Source organism: Carlito syrichta, unplaced genomic scaffold (assembly GCF_000164805.1).
Source record: "Carlito syrichta isolate Samal-C Ts95f unplaced genomic scaffold, Tarsius_syrichta-2.0.1 Scaffold302401, whole genome shotgun sequence".
Lineage (NCBI taxonomy): Eukaryota > Metazoa > Chordata > Mammalia > Primates > Tarsiidae > Carlito > Carlito syrichta.
The window spans coordinates 231,224-249,521 of NW_007246497.1; positions in this window are offsets into that span (position 1 = coordinate 231,224).

The following is an 18,298-nucleotide window of genomic DNA, read 5'->3' on the forward strand; positions in this document are numbered from 1 at the left end:
TCATGTAAGAACTAGGCTAAGAGTTCTTCTGGTGCTATTTCTGAGCCTTCGGGAGAATGATCTCTGTCTTCCTGGACAAGCAATACCTGTGCTTATTCTCTTCCTATAAGTCACCTTTTCTTTATTAGAGGAGAGAGTAAGGATCTAAACCTTCTGAATTCCTCCAGTCAGACAGTAATATCTTAAAGCCTTTGGACAGCTTTCAAAGTTTTTGTGTTAATAATTTAGAATGAGCCGGGCTCAGTGGCTCAGTTTGTAATCCCGCGCCTTTGGGAGGCTGAGGTGAGTGGATTGCCTGAGCCCGCGGGCTCGAGACCTGCCTGGGCAACTTGGCGAGACCTCATCTCTACAATAAATCAAAAATTAGCTGGGCATGGTAGTTCCAGCTACTTGGAAGGCTGAGGCGGAAGGATCGCCGGAGCCCAGCAGGTCGAGGCTGAGGTGGCTGGGAGCGGCCACTGCACTCCAGTCTGGGCGACAGAGTGAGACTCCAACTCAATAATAATAATAATAATAATAATAATAATAATAATAATAATTTAGAATGACTTGAGGGCAATTGTGTGCAGATAAATGTTTAACAACTGACTGGAGGAGCCTTGATTTACAGTATTTACCGATTTTTCTAGTGTAGATACTCTCATCATAGCTGACTTCAAGCTACCAACATGAGGTCACGAAGCTCAGAGGTGGGAAGAAATAAGCACAACCAGTTTTAGCAAGCCAATCCAAGCTGGCGCCAGCATACCGCTGCTTCAGGGCATTCCCAAAGTCCTTCCCTGTGCCAAACTAAGGAAGTCATTTAGCTGAAAATTTCAGTTTTTGAAAGAGATCTAACCAGAATTACCTCGGGGTTCCCACTAGGCCTGCTAGTACTGAGATTTTTTCTTTTTTTTTTTTTGAGTTGGAGTCTCACTCTGTCACCCAGACTGGAGTGCAGTGGCATGCTCCCAGTCACCACAGCCTCGACCTGCTGGGCTCCAGCGATCCTTCCACCTCAGCCTTCCGAGTAGTCGGAGCTACAGGCACGCCCTACCACGCCCAGCTACTTTTTTTTTTTTTTGATTTATTTTAGAGACGGGGTCTCACCAAGTTGCCCGGTGGTTCTCGAACCAGCGGGCTCATGCAATCCACTCACCTCAGCCTTCCAAAGTGCTGGGATTACAGGCTGAGCCACCGACCCCGGCCAGTACTGGGATTTTAACTACCCAGTTAGTCATTCTGAAGCAAGCCCTGCCTGACAGAGGTCAGAAGTCACAGATGCAGCCTAAACACCAGTCATGTGAGCCCTTCTTCAGAAACCTTTCTTCGTGGCTCTTATCACTGCTATTGTGAGTAATCACTGTTCTCCCACTTTAAAATGACTCAGAAGAGCTGAGTTGGATGTGGGAGTGAGGAGAAGACAGACTGCATCTTTATTCAGCACTGTGAGGTTGAGAGTCTTGGGGAAGATTTTGGGTGGGTTCCTTGGGAGGAACTTTCTTGAGATTCAGAAATCTCACTTTGTGCCACTTCAAATGTGGCATCAGAAGTTCAGTATTTGGAAAATGCTGTGTAGATCCTCTCTGGATGTTTTCATCCTTTTTATTTATTTAATTTCAAAAAGTAAGTTCTCATGGAATAAAAATAAAACAATATAGAGTTACTAAGTAAAAGCAATATTCCCTTCCTTCTTACCTCCAATTACACACCTCAGCATTAACCACTTTTAACAATTTGGCATGTATCATTCAAGGTTTATTCTTATTGGTATTCAAATGAAAATATAGGGCTTTTAGTACTGATTATAATGTGTTTGTTGTAATAGTGTACAAAAATGAGATCATATATATATAGTTTGAGCCTTGCTTTTTCAATGAACAAGACACAAAGTGGGTGTCTTTTCAATGAGCTCACTCAGATCTATCTAGCTCATTTACTGACTGCTTAAAATTCCAAGTAATAGCTTAGAAGTGGTGCTATTCAGATGGTTTCATTTTCTCTACCTATTACAAATATGTTGAAAGAAAGACCTTCATAGAGACGAGGAAAGTGGTTAAGTTTAGTGATTCCTTGAGAGACAGATTATTTCAGTTTAAATGTTAACCAGACACTGACTGTCTGTGTGACTTCAAGCAATTTATGTTTCCTCTTCTTACCTCAATTTCATAATCTTCAAATTGAGGTTATGATAAAACAATGTCTAATGTCGTCAAAAGGATTAAGAAAATTAGCACACATGTTTAAAACAATATCTGGCATACAAAAAGTGCTCAGTACGCATTAGTTATTATAATATTTATCTTTACACATTCAAGATAGCTTACCTATTCACTGGATACCTAGAAGTGAATCAAAATGTGCATAACTGACTCTGGCACACTTGAGACTGGCTCTAGCATCCCACTGCTCCCAGACATCTGAGAGTCATAGCTAAGGTACTCACATTTTACATTTTGAGACATAATGCCAAATTTGTCCCCACTCCCCAGGGTTGTACCACTTTGAATTCCAACAACGATGTAAGTATGCCCCTTGCCAACACTGGAGATGATCAATTTTTTAAAATGTTACCACTTTGTCATAATACGTGTTATGAGGCTTGATTCATCCAACGTACAAAATATTCAGGAACTCTAGGTACTGAAAAGAGTCATGAAGAAAGGGTCAGGGGGATGTAGAGATAAAAATCTTTTATGTCTTTTTCATTTGGAACAGAAATCTTCACCATGGAGAGAGCACATTACTGCTACTGCATATGCAGATTTCTTCAGGTGATGTCACCCTATATCCCCCCCGTCTTACCTGTCTGGAGTGTATGTGTCTTATCTAGAGGTGGATGTAATTTACAAGTGGTTTGGGTTGATTTTACCAGCTTGTCAGTGTCAGCGACACACAGGTGGTGGTCATAGCACTAAGAGCTGCCTCAGACCAGAGTAGGGTGGCAACGCCTCCTTCTCCAAGGATCTCATCGTCTTCTCCCAGGCACTCTTTGCCAAAGCAGGTTGACCAGGTTGTGATTGTCACTCATTACTCCTCCTACATGCGTAAATTCTCACTATTATTTTGTAAAGAGGTAGTTGAAGTGTAGGGAGAGAGAAGAAACTGTATTTCCCAGCATCCTCCTCAGACAGTATACACTATGTTCTATAGACCTAATCCCATGAGGCAGTGATGCATTCAAATGGTTTCTGGAAGTCTAGTATCGACCAAGAAGGGAGCCCATGCTCTGCTGAGATCAAGGTATTATTTACGAAGTAGATGTGATTCTTTGCCAAGCAGTGTTTCTTTCACAGAGGAATATGGCAATCTCATTCTGGGTAATAGAGAGACTTAATTAATAAACCAGAAGACTATGGTTCAGAACAACATACCTACAAATTATTCACTGCAACATTCATAAAATTAAAAAAAAAAAGGAAAGTAAAATTGTAGCCATCTGGTCAAATAAAGTGACCTATTTTGCTGGATACATCACCAATTTACCTAATGATATATGTTGTTAGAGATTAGATTGAAGCCATGTAAGCATGCAAATATGTATATGCAAAAAATCATAATCTTAACTGTAAGCAAGCATGTCCAATATAAGTGATGATCTTATAATAATTATCCCAAATGAATGTAGACTACCAGCAGGATACAGCAATGGACAAAAATAAATACATTCTCTTTGTGGCTTAGATTGTCTGTTAAATCCTAGATGAAATAGTTGGATAAAAAATATGCACAGTACTTTTACAGCAATAACATCTGGACAAGACTGACATGAGAGCATATAATCAGTTTAACTCCATTTTATACCTTCCAGAAGTCAAAAAGGAGACAATTGTTCCTCTTGTTCCTATATTTTTCCCCAGTTAGTAATTGGAGTTGATGCTAAAATTCATTGACTAATTTATGGCTACACAAAGACTACATCTCTTTTCTTACATTACATGGTCACTGGAAAGTTAAGATTGAGAAAAGCAAATATATTATTTAAAATTAAAATAATGTCCCCTTTGTGATTTGGGAAAAAATACTTTCATGGTGAGGGCAGAAAAGGATACTTTATTGATATTCTTAATTGGCTCAAAGCCAGATTTTGTTTAAAAACACACAGAGATTCCTATATTTAGAAAAAGTATGAGGAACATCTTATAGCACAAGGCATCCAATTATCGCCTCTTTTCCAAACAAAAGTCTTTTGAAGTCAATTGTGGCCCAACACAAGAGACAAAGAGTGAGGGATAAGAATCTAGATTAAGATAAATACCAGGTTCCACCTCAGCCTCTCGAGTCAGGCAACCAGAAAACGCTAAAACTTTTCCAAGATCCACTGAAGCTTGGTGACAAAAATACAACATGGATGCCCCAAAAGAAAGAAAGCCCAAGCAGAGATTTCCCCAATGAAATATAGTGTTTTACAATGACAAATGCATCCCCATTTTTATTTGTATAGTTTATCATTCTCTGGTTTGGAGTCACTAATCCCCTGGAGAGTAGAGATTAAATTTCTTTCTAGTTTGTACTTGAAAGATTCTAAGTCAGCAGTAGTGAAAGAAACCTGTACTTCTCCCAAGCACTTGGAAAGTTTCAACCTCTTGTATACAGACTTTCACAGAAATATAAACTCTCTGACTCTCAAAAGCAACCGAAAGAAATATTCCAATGAATCCAATTAATTTCTTTATCTTGCAAGGGTATCTGAAAAGCAAATCAAATCAAAACAATATATTCTTATTCCTCCACCCAAGTCTGCCTACAATATAACCTGTTGCACCAGGAACTCCTCTGCTTAGGTGTAACTATATCTTATAGGCTAACACTGAGTTTTCGATCCATGAAGAACTAAAGCTTGGAGAATGGAAATACCTATATGCACAGATGCAATCCTTATTCATGTATTCAATTACAAAGGAGGATTCAATGAACTCCTAGGGGTTTCTGGCACAGTCTTGAAGGCTAGGGATGGAAAAGTGCATAAGACGTATTTCCTGTTATAGAGGGTCTAACAAGGAGATAGAGATTCACATAATTATAAGGCAATGTGCTAAGATGTCTGTGTGAAGTGCTGATTAATACCAACGTTTTTGAGCTATGAAGTTAAAAATAAAGGCCAGTGCCCTCTTGAAGGTTTTGCCTTCCTTTTCTGAAGACAGAGCCCCTAATTTTCATGATTTTGAATAACCTTGAATGTTCTCTGTATTTATGCACTCTGATAAACCTTTTTGTGCATATGCTTATTTGAAAATCAAATCATTTTAATAATAGACTTTGATTGTTACAGATGCACATTCACTATTTTAAGATCCAAAGACACAGTGCTGCGACACAGCAGAGTTCCCAGGTGAGTCTTTGGCATCTAACACAATCAAGAGGCTGATTTCACAGAATTTATCATTTGGACTGCGTTAGCCACAAATATAAAACAAAATTCTAGCCAGGCTCGGTGGCTCAACCTGTAATCCCGCGCCTTGGGAGGCTGAGGTGAGTGGATTGACTAAGCCCACGTGTTCGAGACCCGCCCGGGCAACTTGGCGAGACCTCATCTCTACAATAAATCAAAAAATCAGCTGGGCATGGTAGGGCATGCCTGTAATTCCGGCTACTAGGAAGGCTGAGGTGGAAGGAACGCCGGAGCCCAGCAGGTTGAGGCTGCGGTGGCCGGGAGCGGCCATACTGCATTCTAGTCTGGGCGACAGAGTGAGACTCCAACTCAAATAAAACCCAAAAAACAAAATGCTATTTCAAGTTAGATAACAGAAATAACTTCTATTATTCAATAGTATAGTAGAGGAATTATAGTTAATAATTTGTTATATATTTCAAAATAGCAAGAGAAAAAGAATTATAATGTTTCTAACACGATTAGAAGATAAATGTTTGAGGTGATGAATAATCCACCCTGATTTTATCATTACACATAAATCAAAATATCACATATACCCCCAAAATATATAAAACCATTAATATCAATAAAAAACACACAAAAAAGAAGAAAAATGTTTTAGTAGCTACTTTGGAAAAACACAATATATAGAAATTCAAATTTACACAAAATATGTTTTTTTGAATATTCACTTTACAAAAGAACTCAAAATCAAGTATATTTAATATTAAGTTTTTCTCTGCTACTTACTGTTTACTATAATAATTAAGCTTATATAATTAAGATCTCTCAACTTATATGGGGAAAAAAGATATTTCCAATGCAAGGCCTAGAGAGTAATGTTTGATTCCTATAAAAGAGATAATTTCAGGTACTTGTTTTCACCTAGAAGGCCCGATTTCCATTTAAGCCTGTGAGAACTACAATAACTGAAAATATGACTGCCTTCCCCTCTTCTGCTTTCTGCTCCAGACCTGTGGCTCTCAAATGGTACTCTCATTCAAAGATCGCAAACTGTTAGGATTATTTTGCTGGGGCCTCCAAAAATGTTAGGGTCACAACTCCCAGTGGGGCCTCCAGAACGTTAGGTCAGGCCTCCTGGGGGCGTGGGTGTCTGGTGTGTAATTTTATGCCACATGAAAGATGCAAAGAATTGCACAGATATTAGGTTAGAGAATATAGTTTATTTAGAAAATAAATTAGAAAGAGATAAAGAGGTGATTCACCTCCTCAAGGTAGGGGAGGGGGCCAAATCATAAGAAAACATGACCTGGCCATAGCTCCAAGAACACATGGCCACACCATAGCTTAGCAAGGTAATGGCAAAATGACTGCTTGTGATTGAGTTCTTTAAACCATTTCCCTTGGATGGAGGAAGGTCATTAAGGTGATTGGGTGGTGGTCTACTCCACATCATTATGAAGGGGCAGGTAAGTGCAGGTTCTGACATCAGATGATGGACAACAGGCAGATGGGTGGGTTAGTCACATGATTACTGCCTTGGTGGTAGGTTAGATGGGAGGAGATAAGGGGTGGGGACTTTCCTGCAAGAAACTTGTTAGACATTTGCAATCCACAAACTCCTTGACCAAAAGGTGGTTCATTATCATTTCAATGGCTCTGTCCTTGTCTTGCATCTGATGGAGATTTGCCAAGGGGGTGGGATAGGCTGCCACTTGGTGTGTAGTAAAATGTCTGACGGCTTCCTAAAACCTGCCTATTGGAAATTTATCTATGTCTAATCTGTGCTAGATTCAAAGTGTGTCAGAGGTAAAGTCTAAACAAAATTCGCCATGCTGAGGCAAAAAGACTAAACTAAGAGTAAACTAAGTTTATTCTAGGTTTCTATAGGTACTTCCTTTCACAAACAATCAGGTTAAATATTTCATGGGAGTTGTTTGGCAGCTGTTAACCTGGATAAATGTTAAAATAGGTGTATGTTATGCTTAGAACATTTAAAAAACAAGAAACTAACATATAAAATAAAAGATTTTCCAATGTTGCCACTTCAAGTTTTTGATGAAAAGCCAAACTCTGTAAAATATTTAAAGAGATTTATTCTGAGACAAATATGAGTGACCATGACCTGAGTTAGAATTTCAGGAGACCATGAGAAACATGTGCCCAAGGTGGTTACAGCTTGGTTATATACATTTTTAGAGAGATAGAAGTTTACAGATAAGGGCATAAATCAATACATGTAAGGTTTACATTGGTTTGACCTGGAAAGGTGGGACATCTTCAAGGGCAGGGGGGTGGGGGTTGGGAAGGAAGAGGGAGACTGGAGCTTAAAAGTTTTGGGTGGGTTTTAGGGATCCTTTGGTTGACCACTGGTTGAGAGCATTAAACTATTGCCTAAAACCCCGAAATCAGTGTAAGGAATGTCTGAGCTAAGATAAGGGGGTTGTGGATACCAAGGTTCTTATTATACAAATAAAGCCTCATAGAGGGTAGTCCTTGGAGAAAATAGACAGAAGGTATCTTTTATTCAGCCTTTCAAGGTGTCAGAAATTCACTTAATCCCTCCTGGATCCTGGAAGGTCTGGAAGGGGAAAGATCTGGCTATGTCAACGGTGATTCTCTACAGATGCAAATATTTCTCAACAAAAGACAGCTTGGCAGGGCTATTTCAAAATATGTCAAAAAATATATTTTGGGAGTAAAATATTTTTATTGCCTCTAGGGCCTGCTATCTGTCATGCAATGCTATACCAGAGTCAGGTTGGAATTTGTTATCTTATTACCATAGAGTCTGTGTCATCAGTCTTGTAATCTCTATTTTGTTGTTAATGTTAGTTGTGCCAAAACTCCACAAAGGAGGGGATATAACAAAGTGGTCTAACCTCCTTTTCCACCAAAGCTCGGAATTTGGTTTTTCATGTCTTCCTTGCCCCAAAGTGAATTCGTTCAGTCAGCTAGAGGACTTAGAATTTTATCTTTGGGTTACAAACCAATAGAAGTATAATCCTTTATAGAAAGTTTACTTTTGATATTAAAACCACAATATTGCATTTCTGTATTTGTTTCACTTTTCCTCTACATGTTGGTCTCTTTTTAACAGTAGATAACAAGGGAGGGATTGGCAGTCGATGTACACTGCCAGAGGAGGGAGGAAGGCAGAGGGCATGTAGCGTCACAAAGAGTATCTGGCCCTAAACCAGGGAAAGTGAGGACCCTTTGGAGGTCCAGACTTCTTCACCTGCTTGTGTAACTAATCCTGACTTGTACCTCACAGATCTATAATACAAATAAATACATATTTTAAAAAATGTTTTAAACGAAAATGGTAGATAGGATCTGTCATTTGGCAAACCCTTGCCACTGGGCACCAGGGATGGCTCAAACACATGTGCTAAGTACTTGCAACTGACTGGGAAACAGCTTACATGACTTAGGACTGAAGAGGACACTGATACCACATAGGGACTCCATGGTTTAGATTATGCCAACATATTCTCTGAGATTGTTGTTTGCTTTAGGAAATTTGCTTTCAGGGAAGCATTCTTGAGTCACAATTTAATAAGCAAACTGTGACAAGCTTCCTATCCTCAAAAGGGTTTATAGTCTAGCAGTCTGAAAAGATGTTTATGCATTTATTTGGTTGCTTATTCATTCATCCACAGATAAGTAGTGTTTATCTACGATAAAACAAATGGAATATAAAGTATTAAAAGAAGAAAGAATGTTGTTCAAAAAGAATAGAAGACACATGGTTTGCCCAGGAAGAATCTATACTCTTATTAGTTACGCATCAAGCACATATATACATATACTGTAAGAAGCAAAAGGAGAAAATATGCAAGAGTTCTGCAGAATGTTGCGTGAAAGAGGAATTTATGTGAGACAGATTGACTTTTTGTTGTTGTTTAATAGTAGTATTATCTTTCCAAAAGAGCGTCTTCAATTTTCACACTTGTGGTGTAGAACAGAAGTATCAAGATGATGAACATTCTAGAATTATAAAAATAAATACAGGCACATTAGGTAAATTGTGTGTATTGTCACAAGTATTCTTTGAAATGACTTACTAATCATCTTTATTCTTTTCCTTTTGTGCTTCATGAACGTGCTCTCTCTTACCTGTTTTCTGAGGTCTTTACATTCCTTACTAACATAAACAAAAAACGTCTATTGTTAACACGCATTTTGATAAATGCCAACCACTACATCTAAATCAACAAAGGATTATGTGAAGCGGGCTCAGATCCAGTTTGTGATCATTGTTAATGCATGCGGCTAAGTTTCTCTATAGTTTATTCGTATTGCATTGCACTAAAGTCAACTTTTTAATTGATTGTTTTCCATGACATTCTTGACAAAAAGAGAATGAAAAACTGTTGAGCCATGGAAAGATAACTCCTCAACCTTTGGTATAATCTTGCTCCCAGCCCTCTGCAGATATAATGAATTAAATTCTGCCTTTAATACTTAATTGCTGGATTCCTCAATTTATCCAAATTTATAGCATGTGGAAAACACAATACGTTTAAAAAAGTACATCAATGAGAAGAAGAGTCTGTAAATAGCATTCTCAACTTATGTGTGTGCCTTTTACTGGACATTAAAGTTCTGCTGTCAACACATGCCATACATAACCTCATTGTCACATTTGTTAATATCTATTCTATATTAATTAATTCATCTATAATCCATTTTGATTTAATTCCCCTAAATAGCCAAGCATTTATATCTGATTTGTTTTCTCTCCAAAATTAAATACATTATTTTGGGAGAGCATGGGGATGTAGTATTCTAAAAGTCTTGACTTGCATAGCAGATGTTCCTAATACAAATTTCTGGAAAACGAAATATGTCTGAGTAGTATATTTGAATTGAAGGATAAATACCCCATCTTCTGCAAATGTTCATTTTGAGAACAGACTTTAAAATTGCATTGAAGGTCTTCTTCATAGGCATAGTTTTGCATGAATGGAGAACTGCCCCTTGTGCAAAATTATTTAGAACACAGGTATGTCCATTAAATTGAAATTAAATGAGTATTCATTTTAAAGCATACTATGTAATCAGAAAAAATTGAATTGGGATTTTTCATCTTTTTTTCTTGTAATTCTGATGGAATTTCTAATTTTTACCTTGCTTTCTGGTTTTCTTCTAAGTAAGTTCACATTCGTTTCTCTTTGCTAGATTCAACTTGAGATCAAATAGTGACTGCGGCATCTGATAATTACCAAATTTAAACCTGCACATCTCAAAATATGAAGCTTTATTCATCCATCCCCTTGTTCATTCATTTATTATTTACCCATCTATTCCACAAACATTTGTTGAAAGACTTGTATTTTCAGCATTGTATTAAGTGCTGAACTTATAAAGATAAATAAGACATTATAGTAGATATATGACTACGTGACCTTTTGAAGGTTACTGCCCTTGGAATTTTTAAATCTTTTTATTTTTTTATATTATTTTATTTTATTTTTTTGAGCCAGGGATCCCACACTCCAGCCTGAATTCTGTTCTCACTCTGTTATCCAGACTGGAGTGCAGAGTCACAATCTCAGTTCACAACAGCCTCAACCTCCTGGGTTCAGGCGATCCTTCCACCTCAGCCTCCTAAGTAGCTCAGACTACAGGTAAACAACGCCACACCCAGTTAATGTTTGGAATTTTGTATAGAGAAGAGGTCTCACTGTGTTGCCTAGGCTGGTTTCAAACTCGTGGACTCAAGTAACCTCACACCTTGGCTTCCCAAAGTGCTGGGATTGCCGTTGTGAGTCGCTGTGCTTGGCTTTTTGGTATTTTATATTGGCTATACAATTTTTAATTTTGCATGTTATGCTTCATTTGGATATAAAATTTAAGACATTATACTTATATTAACTTATAGTTGTGAATGACTTAAGATTTGAACCTACAAGGTATTCAATGTCACCTCAATATGAATTAATAGTGGCTGGCTAAGAATTACTAAGCTTTGAATATAGATTTTCACATTTGATAGTGAATAGGTACTAATATGACTCATTTATTATTCTCATTATCATTATTTTACAGATCAGAAGTAAAGATTCAGGGAAATCAAGCAATCTACTAAAATCATATAGCTAACAAGTAGCTGTGTTGATCTGTCAGTCTCTAAAACCATCTCCTGCACCATATTACTAGGCTTAAGAGTAGGCTCCATTAGGGTCATCAATGTATTGAGAAAATTTGTTAAAATATTTCTCAGAGCTGGGCTTGGTGGCTCAGCCTGTAATCCCGCGCTTTTGGGAGGCTGAGGTGAGTGGATTGCCTGAGCCCGCGGGTTCGAGACCTGCCTGGGCAGCGAGACCTCATCTCTACAATAAATCAAAAAATCGGCCAGGTGTGGTAGCGCGTGCCTGTAGTTCCAGCTACTTGAAAGGCTGAGGCAGAAGTATTGCCAGAGCCCAGCAGGTCGAGGCTGTGGTGGCCGGGAGCAGCCACTGCACTCCAGTCTGGGTGACAGAGTGAGACTCCAACTCCAAATATATATATATTTCTCAGCTTCATCCAACATTAGGAAGAGTAAATTATTTCCGGTCACCTAGGTTATTGGGTGTTTTAATGGATAAAAATATATAGTCTAAGAATTTTACTTTTTTTCTGCTCATTCTCAGTCCAAAGGTCATACAAAAATTTTTTACCAATTGAGAGGCAAGTAAATTCTCATTTTGATTTCCTAGATGAAATCACATAAGGAAGAAAGGTATTTTTTGGTAAGCCTTTTCCTAAGGAGAAAATGAACACAATGCTTGCCATACAAAAAGAGGTTAAAATATTGAGTATGGCTAATTCATACAGAAGAAGAATCATCCAAAAACTGTAAGATGCAATACTAATGTAGAGCAACAGAAAGAGCCTAGATTCTGGTGTGAGAAAATCCTTGGTTCTAATCCTGGCTTTATCACGTATTGTCCATGTAAACTTAGAGTTGAACATCGTCTATAAGCTAATGGCCTTATCTTATTAATATAGTGCAACCATAATAAATAGCTACCTTGCAAGTTGTAAAAATTAAATGCTGAACTGGATTAAAAAATGTGTTACATATACACAATGGAATATTATGCAGCCATAAAGAAGGACAAACATATGAACTTTGCAGCAACTTGGATGGATTTAGAGTCAATCATACTCAGTGATCTATCACAAAAACAAAGAACAGTAGGTTCTCACTCATAAGCAGACATTGAAAAATTGCCATAATACTATAAAAAAGGGATTGGCAGTAGTGGGGAATTGCCAGGGGATGGAAGTGGTAAGATTGGCAGTTGAGGGAAACTGCCAGGGGAGGGAGGGACACATCTCATCAACAAGGGTCCCTGCATAATGAACATTTGTATAACTAACCCTGAATTATACCCCACATCTTTAAAATAAAGGAAAAAAATTAAATGAAATTATATGTGTAATATTTCAGGACAGGGCATAACATGAAATAAACACTCAACAATGCGATTTGTATTGCTATTGTTGTTAACATTGCTGACCATGGGTCGGCAGTTTACTTCTCTCCCTAGAAAGTATTGTGTAATACAAGATCCTGTGTGAATGGTTCCCAGATACCTTTAGCCTCATCCTCTCACTGTGCTTCAGTCATACCTGCCTTCTTACAAGTCTTCAAAGGTTCCAGAGTCTCACCGTCATTAATGGGCTCCCACAGGACTATCTTCCCCTTCCTTCATCTATTGTCCAGCTCCTAGCTATGCTTCAAGGTTCAATTTAAATGTCACTTCCTCAGAGAAATTCACCCTGACTATGCCCTCCCCACTCCCAGACCCCATTAGGTATCCATATTTACATGCACTTTATACATTCTGTTATTTATCCAAAGTATTATCACAAGTGTAATTAAGTATTGGTCTAATATATGTCACTTCACAGACTATATGATTCTTGAGAACAGAAACACATCACATAATAAGCAATCAATATATTCTTATTTTTGTTGAATGCAATGAGTTAATGGCACATGGAATCTTTTGAAACTATTTAGTTAAAGTATACATCTATATCTTTCAAGGCTAAACCTTTATTTGGCTCTGATTTTCAGATTCCTTAGTCCTTGTTTCATCATCTTAAGTGTCTTTTAGATACACAAGATCAACCACAAATCTGTTTTCCATTAATTGCATATAAATTAATGAGTAAAAAGTGTGTTTTGAAGTACATGAAATTAGAAAATGAAGTATGAAGTGCTTCAAAGCAATGTGAAAAATCTTTTTTTTTTTGAGTTGGAGTTTCACTCTATCACCCAGACTGGAGTGCAGTGGCACTCTCCCGGTCACTGCAGCCTCGACCTGGCACTCTCGCAGCCACCGAGTCCAACTGAGAATCTTAATTGTACTTTGGAGATTATAAACATATGTAATTCAAGCTGGGCTCAGTGGCTCAGACTGCAATCGCAGCACTTTAGGTGGCTGATGTGAGTTGATTGCCTGAGCCTGCGAGTTCGAGATCCGCCTGGGCAACTTGGTGAGACCTCATCTCTACAATAAAATCAAAAATTAGCTGGATGTGGTAGCGCATGCCTGCAGTTCCAGCTACTTGGAAGGCTGAGGTGGAAGGATTGCCGGAGCCCAGCAGGTTGAGGCTGCGGTGACTGGGAGCATGCCACTGTACTCTAGTCTAGGCGATGGAGTGAGACTCCAACTCAAAAAAAAAAATGTAATTCAAAATCAAAACTGTTGAAAATTTTCATTATTTTGAACCATAAAGAAATGAGATTATGGGTACTGAGTCACTTGAAAACCAGCTTTAACATAGGAAGCTATAATCTTTTTTCCTCTCCTTACAGTTTGGCCTTTTTCTTTACCTATTTTGTCTAAATTAACTTCCTTCTTATTTCTTCTACACAAAGACCTCATAACTGTCACATTGTCTAAGATAAAATGTTAAATATACTTTTTAAGTTGGAAAAGGGAAAGAAAGTAAACTGTAGCTTATCAAGTTGCTGTAACTCTTCAATCAACCTTGTATTGGAAATTATGAAATCTTGTTAAATTTATTTGTTTTCTGCCTGTATAAGCAAGACATTAACTTTTCAGGTTCAGAGCACTGACCCAATTCTTTTGGAGTCTGTGTTATTGGAATGGCCATTCTCAGTTTTGTGGTTGAATAAACTGGATTCTGATCCTTTTTATTTTTTTCTTTTTTTTTTTTTTGAGTCGGAGTCTCACTCTGTCGCCCAGACTGGAGTGCAGTGGCCGCTCGCGGCCACCACAGCCTCGACCTGCTGGGCTCCGGCGATCCTTCTACCTCAGCCTTCCAAGTAACTGGAATTACAGGCCTGCACTACCATGCCTGGCTAATTTTTTGATTTATTGCAGAGACGAGGTCTCACCAAGTTGCCCAGGCGGGTCTCGAACCTGTGGGCTCAGGCAATCCACTCACCTCAGCCTCCCAAGCCACGGGATTACAGGCTGAGCCACCGAGCCCGGTCATTTTTATTTCAAGTTGACAATATTCTCTCAACCATTGCTACAATGGCTTAACCTTCCAAATAGGGCCCTATGACAAGTTTGTTCAGACTTCAAAACTCAAGAGTAATCTCCATGCATTCCACTATTCAGTTCTTCTATTCTATTGTGTCAAAAATAATTGGGTAAAACCGATAATGTTTAAAAGCATAGTAAACAATACTTGAACAATAATAGATCTTTTTTCTTGGAATGGTAGGTCTCTGAGTTGAATGACAAAACAGATCATTTCTCTATAAATTATGAAGATTATCAGTGCCCAATCCATGTGCTGCTTTAGAGATACTGTCCAACAAGCAAGAGTTGTTATGATTGTAGAAAACTCACAAGGAGAAAAATTGAGTTATTGTACCAAAGTACATAAATTATTCCTAAAAAGCAGAAGAAATAAACATAGGAAACAAATCGTTAGAAAAAAATCTAGGCTGGGCTCAGTGGCTCAGCCTGTAATCCCAGCACTTTGGGAAGCAGAGGTGAGTGGATTGCCTGAGCCCACAGGTTCAAGACCAGCCCAGGCAACTTTGGTGAAACTTCATCTCTACAATAAATCAAAAATTAGCCGAACATGGTAGCGTGTGTCTGTAGTTCTGCTGCTTGGAAGACTGAGGCGGAAGGACCACCGGAGCCCAGCAAGTCAATGCTGAGGTGGCCGTGAGCATGCCACTGCACTCCAACCTGGGCAATGGAGTAAGACTCCAACTAAAAAAAAAAAAGAATCCAAGTACAGTTAGAGGTTCCCACTTAAGCTACTTTAAAATGATTTAACTCAATAGATAACCACAAATTAGAAAACCAAGAGAGGACAGTACACTCTTTTAATGACATAATAATTTTTCCTCAGTTGTCTTTATGATTTTCAGTCAATCTTGAGGATGTTGTACCTCTGTAATCTTATGGCGGAAAGCAAACCATGCTGCCCATCAAAAGAGGACTGGATTTAAAAAATGTAGTGCATATACATAGTGGAATATTATGCAGTCATAAAGAAGAATGAAATTATGAACTTCTCAGCAACTTGTATGGACTTAGAGACTATAATACTGAGTGATCCATCACAGAGACAAAGAACTGGATATCACATGTTCTCACTCATAAGCAGATCTTGAAAAACTATTGTAATACTATAAGAAAGGGATTGGCGGTAATGGGAAACTGCCGGGGACGGGAGGAGGAGACATGCCTCATCAACAAGGGTACCTGCGTAATGAACATTTTTATACCTAACCCTGAGTTATACCTAACATCTTTAAAATAAAAAATTTTTTAAAAAGGATGTAAACTTCTAAAATGATACTCTTGTCTGTCCTTAAAAATATCTTCCTATTAACAGTCTAACAGAAAATACCCCCAAATTCTTTCAGATACATAGGATGTTGACACATACATAGTTTATTGAAGATATTACTAAAACGTTCTCTATTTGATAAGTATATTGACTTAAAATAATGTTTTTCTTGCCCACATTCAAGTTATTTGACATTCAGTTGAACAATCATCAGACAACCTTCCACTAAATAGGGAAATAATGCTAAATTGGTCTTTATTTGACATTGGTATACATATTTGCTGACAATATTTATCTGCTGAAAGTTTTACTCTGTTCCACTTAGTGAACGAACAGTAGGTCTAGCTCTAGTGGCACTGCTGTCTTCTGTGTTCCACCTCCCTGCGTGGGGAAGCATAAGAACAGGTCTCTGACAAGCAGCGAGAGGTGAATTGCTGCTGTAGGAAACAGAATCAGCACCAGGAGCAGCAGCCTCGGGAAGTAGGGAGGTTAGAAATAGCACGTGTGTAATGTAGAAGAGAGAAACCATCCAAGTGAACAGTTATCTGGTCTCTTCCTTCTGGCATGCATCTTATTTCTTAGGACAAGCACTGCATTTTTAGCTGCCTAATAGACACCTCCACATGGACATCTTCTAAATCAGTGTATCGAAAGACTATCCTAAGATCTTTAGTACAATTTACTTTGTATTTTTTTGATACATATGGAGGTCTTCTCTTTGCTAAAACTATTAACTCCTTGTAAGATGTGAAACAAATTTAGCTAGGAATTTATTTCAAAATCTGGCATAATACTTTCCATTTTGGTGGCCAATTACTACAAGTTCAATGTACCGCTAAAAGACACATTACAAGGCAGAAATTGAGGATTCACTTTACGTAGAAAGGTTTTCCATAAGAGCAAAGACCTAAGAGATTACTTATAAAAAACGATTCACTAAATTCTACTATTAATAATAATAATCAGAACTTATTTTGCTATATTCTTTATACAACAACATCTCTGCAAGGTTAATATAGTTGTCCTCATTTTAAATAACAAAATCTATAGTTCAGAGATGCTAAATCACTTACTATAAATACTGAGATGAAGAAATGACATTTATTTTATTTTATTTTAAAGATGTGGGATACAATTCAGGATTAGGTATACAAAAGGTCATCATACAGGCAAAGTTTGGGTCTCCCTTTGGTTCCCACTTGGCCTGGTTTGAGATCAGGTGCCCTTCCCCCCTGTCCCCCAGCAGTTTCTGGCTACTCCAAATCCCTTTCTTTTTTTTTTTTTTTGAGCTGGAGTCTCACTCTGTCACCCAGACTGGAGTGCAGTGGCCGCTCCCGGCCACCGCAGCCTTGACCTGCTGGGCTCCGGCTATTCTTCCACCTCAGCTTTCCAAGTAGCTGAAACTACAGGTGCACGCTACCACACCCGGCTAATTTTTTTGATTTATTGTAGAGATGAGGTCTTGCCAAGTTGCCCAGGCGGATCTTGAACCCACGAGCTCAGGCAATCCACTCAAGTCAGCCTCCCAAAGTGCGGAATTACAAGCTGAGCCACCGAGCCCGGCTCCAAATCCCTTTCTTACAGTATTATGGTAAATGTTCAGGGTCCACTTAAGAGTGAGAACATGTGGTACTCAGTTCTCTACTGAATATTATAGATCCTAAATCCATCCATGTTGCTGCAAAGTTCATAATTTTGTTCTTCTTTATGGCTGTGTGATATTCCATTGTGTATGTACATGACAGCTTTTTTAAAATCCATTCTAGTTTTGATGGGCAGCATGGTTGGTTCCATGTTTTTGTTATTGTAAGTAGTGCTGCAATAAACGTGTGTGTGCAGGTGTCTTTTTTGTAGAGTGATTTCAGTTCCTCCGGGTATATTCTCGGAAGGGGGATTGCTGGACCATATGGAAGGTCAATTTCTAGTTCTTTTAGGAATTGCCACACTGTTTTCCATAGAGGTTGAACTAGTTTGCACTCCTACCAGCAGAGCAGAAGCGTTCCCTTGTCTCTGCATCCTCGTCAGCATCTGTTGCTTGTTTTATTAATGATGGCCTTTCTTAGTGGGGTTAGTTAGTATCTTATGCAGCTTTGATTTGCATTTCTCTGATGATAAGTGAGGCTGAGCACTTTTTCATGTGTCTTTTGGCTGCCCATATATCTTTTGAGAAGTGTCTACACATGTCTTTTGCCCACTTTT